At 41.8% G+C, this 5000-nt stretch overlaps 1 pseudogene; it reads left to right on the forward strand.

Moving 5' to 3' along the window:
* LOC138024593 (tetratricopeptide repeat protein 28-like) overlaps positions 1–5000 on the forward strand; it is a 7308-nt pseudogene that overhangs the window by 1281 nt on the left and 1027 nt on the right.

Raw genomic sequence — 5000 nt, forward strand, 5'->3', positions numbered from 1 at the left:
GAGGGCAATGCCCGTGGTAATCTCGGCATCGGTTATTACTGTCTGGGCAATTTTAAGGACGCCATAGAGTATTACGAACAACATCTTAGCATTGCAAAAGAAGTAGGGGATAGGGCCGGGGAGGGCAATGCCTATGGCAATCTCGGCAATGCTTATCACAGTCTGGGCAATTTTAACAAAGGCATAAAGTATCACGAACAACATCTTAGTATTGCAAAAGAAGTACGGAATAGGGCCGGGGAGGGCAAGGCCTATGGTAATCTCGGCAACGGTTATCACTGTCTGGGCAATTTTAAGGAAGCCATAAAGTATCACGAGCAACGTCTTAGCATTGCAAAAGAAGTAGGGGATAGGGCCGGGGAGGGCAATGCCTATGGCAATCTCGGCAACGGTAATTTCGGTCTGGGCAATTTTAAGGAAGCCATAAAGTATCACGAACAACATAGTAGCATTGCAAAAGAAGTAGGGGATAGGGCCGGGGAGGGCAGTGCCAATGGTAATCTCGGCAACGCTTATCAGAGGCTGGCCAATTTTAAGGAAGGCATAAAGTATCACGAAAAACATCTTAGCATTGCAAAAGAAGTAGGGGATAGGGCCGGGGAGGGCATTGCCTATGCTAATCTCGGCAACGCTAATCAATGTCTGGGCAATTTTAAGGAAGCCATAAAGTATCACGAACAAGATCTTAGCATTGCAAAAGAAGTAGGGGATAGGGCCGGGGAGGGCAGTGCCAAAGGTAATCTCGGCAACGCTTACTACCGTCTAGGCATTTTTGAGGAAGCCATAGAGTATCAAGAACAACGTCTTAGCATTGCAAAAGAAGTAGGGGATAGGGTCGGGGAGGGCACTGCCTATGGTTATCTCGGCGACGCTTATCACAGTCTGGGCAATTTTAAGCGAGCCATAGAGTATTATGAACAACATCTTAGCATTGCAAAAGAAGTAGGGGATAGGGCCGGGGAGGGCGTTGCCTATGGTAATCTCGGTTATGCTTATTACGTTAGAGGTGAGGTTGAAAATGCTCTTTTCTGTAACGAACAACAATTTATTATTTCCAAGGAAACAGAGGACCTACAAGGGCAGGGAATCGCTTGTTATCTCTTTGGTTGTGTTCATGAATTTTCAGGCTCCTTGTGCAAGGCCATAAATTTTTATCATCTAAGCATAAAACATTTCGAGGTTATGCGTCTTCTTCAGTCAGAAGATGCATGGAAAATAAGCTTTCGTGATAAAATTCAAGAGAATTACACAGTTCTGTGGACCGCACTTTTAAAGAATGGAGAGGTTGATGAGGCTTTGTTTGCTGCTGAACAAGGACGAGCACAGGCCTTGACAGACATTTTGAAGGTGCAATTTGGCGTTGATGAACAACCGTCCTCGGCAATTGCAAGGACCGACACTATCTCCGCTGTTATGCAATATTTGCCTCTACAAACAGTTTTCATAGCACTTGCAGGGAACACTATCAGTTTTTGGTTTCTGAGAAGAGGAAGCGGATTAAACTATAGGGAAAAGGAAATCGAAAATGGAAGTGCTGACTCGCTGATAAAGACTACTTTGAAACAGATTGGCGCTGGGGCTGTTGTCCGATGCGAGAATCGCTCGGCGCGCAGACATCGCAGCGACTTCTCTTGCAGTGGAAAAGCTGTTGAGAAAGCCTCGCAGTCTTTCAGCGTGTCCGAAAACCCCTTGCATTCCTTGTATGATGTCTTAATCAGACCCATTGCAGACTTGCTCCAGGGTGATGACTTGATCTTTGTTCCTGATGGACCATTTTGCTTGGCTCCTTATTCTGCGTTGAGTGACTCTGTCAGGATCCGTACTGTTCCTTCATTGACCGCTTTGAAACTGATCGCAAGTGCACCTGTTTTCAACAGTAAGAGTGAAGCGTTACTTGTAGGAGATCCGTACTTGAAGGAAATCACTTGAGGCACAGGCGGACCCAGGTATGAACAGTTGCGGTGCGCAAAGAAAGAGGTGGAGATGATAGGAGAGCTTCTGCAGACCGAGCCGCTCACGGGCAAGAGTGGAAGGAAAGCCGAGGTGCTGAAAAAACTGAAGGCAGCTACTTTAATCCACATTGCTGCTCATGGAGATGACTATTTTGGAGAAATTGTTTTGGCCCCAAATCCCGGCCGCACATCACAGATCCCCGAAGAGACAGATTACATGTTAACCATGAGTGATGTTCAAGCAGTTCGTCTTCAGGCAAAGCTGGTTGTGCTGAGTTGCTGTCATAGCGGTCAGGGAGAGCTAAAATCTGAGGGTGTGGTGGGAATAGCCAGAGCTTTCCTGTATGCTGGTGCCCGGTCTGTTTTGGTGTCACTCTGGGCAATTAATGATGAGGCAACCTTGCTGTTCATGAAGAGTTTTTACCAACACTTGGCAGATAGAAAAAGTGCAAGTTTAGCTCTTTATCATGCTATGAAATCTCTTCGAGAGACAAAGGAGTATTCCGCCATTAAATACTGGGCGCCATTTGTTCTAATTGGCGATGATGTTACGTTTGAATTTGGGCCACAAGAACCCGAAAAGAATGGTAAGTGCTGTTCGAATATAATTTTACTAAGTGAAAAGAAAGATGTTGAACAGTTTTGTAATTCGGCACGTGCTCAAGAGAAAAAGGTACGTTTTTCAAAGAGAAATGGTTTCAAAATCAGTCGCCAATATACTTACAATATACTTACTGTTTCTTTACTATAGTTCTTTTACGAACTGCTTTGGTTAGCGAGTAAAATAATTTTTGTTCGCATTCACCGAGTCGGGTGCTTTCCTTCCTGCAAAGAACTGTTTGCAATGGACTAAAGCGAAATAACTAATTGCCGGTTACCTGCTCAAAGTGAAGTTAGATATTGAGGGCTTGTAGTCTACATGTCACAGTCATACTCGTTGCTATTAACTAAACACATGTCTGTGCAAACGGTTTCAGGGATAAAATAATTTCTTTATTCATTTATCACTCACAACGAAATTATTGCTAATCACCATTTAAGGACGTTTGCGCCCATTGCTACTGCGCATCTTTTTGCACATGTCACGCACACGTCATGCATCGTAGACCACGCAAGTAAACACGATGCTAAAGGCGCAAAAATTTTCCACAAGAATGGAACATGAAAGTATGTGGCATCATGGGATAGCTGTGGACCCAGGTCTTCTTGGAAATGTCACGCAATGGCGTGACAGTGCGAATAGACAATCGCTTTGAGAACTTCGCAGCGATTTTACTCTCTTGAATGCTCGGTGAGCCCCTTTTTTTCTGTAGATCACTTCTTTTCCTGATTTTGTCCATTTTAACAAAAAACAAAAAAAATCTGTACGTGAGAAGTTACAAATATTTGCCCTTTTATGCTCTCGTGCGACCGAAGTTTTCTTTCTTAGACTAATATGTATCGTTTTTCAAGGTCTATTTCACCTCAGAAAAAGACATCAGCTGCAAAGGTTAATTTAGTTATATTAGTTATGTTGAACTGAGTACGTTTACCTGATCTAAATTTCACTCATGTAGCTTTTTTATTGCTGACAGTTGTAAGCTAAGATCGTCTTAAAGTAACGCAATCTTCTAAAAATGCACCTCATGATCTCGAAAACGAGCACGGTGACCCCCCATTTTTTTTGCCTTTTTGGCAAAAGTAGATCATTACCTTTCTGCGTGGCAAGTTTAAAAAAAATCTGTACGTGGGAACGTTTTGGGCGCGAACGTCCTTAACCCGCTATTTCTTCATTTTTTTTTTTAGAAACGTCGTCCGAAAGTTGAGAAAACTACTTGGAATCTGATGCGTCAACATGTCATTTTCGTTACTTTAAATATATGACTTATTGAGAAGATTAAAGCATTCAAACCTCATAAGCGGTGAAGGAAGACAAAAGATATGTAAATGTTGTTTAAAAGTGTGTTTTTAGACTTATTTTACTAGTGACAATTATTGATCTTAAAGTCCTCATGCGAACTTCCATTTAAGGCAAAGACAGAGTTTCGAGGAAGAGCCATTTTTCATTCGTAAAATAATACACCAAATGTCAATGGTTTCTTCCTCTTGTTTTTTTTTTTTTTTGTACACAAAAACAAAAACTTAAAGTTCTGATGTTCTAATTAGTAGGCGTTTTAAGTTTGAGCACTTTAGGATCTTTCCGTGCAAAAGGGTGCGAAAAAAGTGCATAAAGAAAGAAATGACAAATTTTTCAAGACTCTAAAATGTACATTTTATGAGGTTTTTTACAGTTTGACCAGGAAAACCGTGAACACCTAAAATATATTAAGAATGCTTATTGTTCATAAGCCAATCATGTTTGAGTACTTGTCACGCCCAAACCGCAAACTGAATAAACGTTGTTAGTACTGTAGCAGATAATACAGGTATTTGCGACGGCGCCACATGTTGAAAGCAACAATTGCTTCAGAGTGCCAGTGAATAAAGGCACTTTTGTTTCTTTATAAGTAGTCTCAGAGCTTTTGAGCATGTGGCGCCGTCGCAAATACCTGTAATATCTGGTCAAATTAAATCCATTGCGCGTTAAATCTAAAGCCGATACAGTTCTTGCCGCGCAAACAACAGTGAATAAACACTCTGCGGTTGAACGGGTGATTGGACAGGAATAACGTTCCTCAGGTGTTCACGGTTTTCCTGGTCGCACTTTAAAGTGGTACTATGATCAAAAAATCATTTCCTTTTTTTGTTCAGATTTTGAAAGTGTGTTCGCTTAACACCTAACTGGCAAAATATTGAGCTTTGAGTTTTATCCAAAGGCTGTTTATTTTGAGTGCAAGTTTTGGATTTCATGGTCCGCCATTACTCACGTTCAAAACTGGCCGATTGGACCTCAGAGGGTTGGATCTAGAGAAAATGACGTCATTTACTCACTAGCTTAAAATTTCAGCGTGTAAACGCAATTTATTATATATGCAAAACACGGGTTGAAAAGTCTGAAAGCCCGAAACTCCCGTGCTGCGTATTAATTAGGCCGCGTACACACGCATTGCATTCTTAAACTAGTGAGTG

This window comes from Montipora capricornis, chromosome 11 (genome assembly GCF_036669925.1).
Source record: "Montipora capricornis isolate CH-2021 chromosome 11, ASM3666992v2, whole genome shotgun sequence".
NCBI classification, from domain to species: Eukaryota; Metazoa; Cnidaria; class Anthozoa; order Scleractinia; family Acroporidae; genus Montipora; species Montipora capricornis.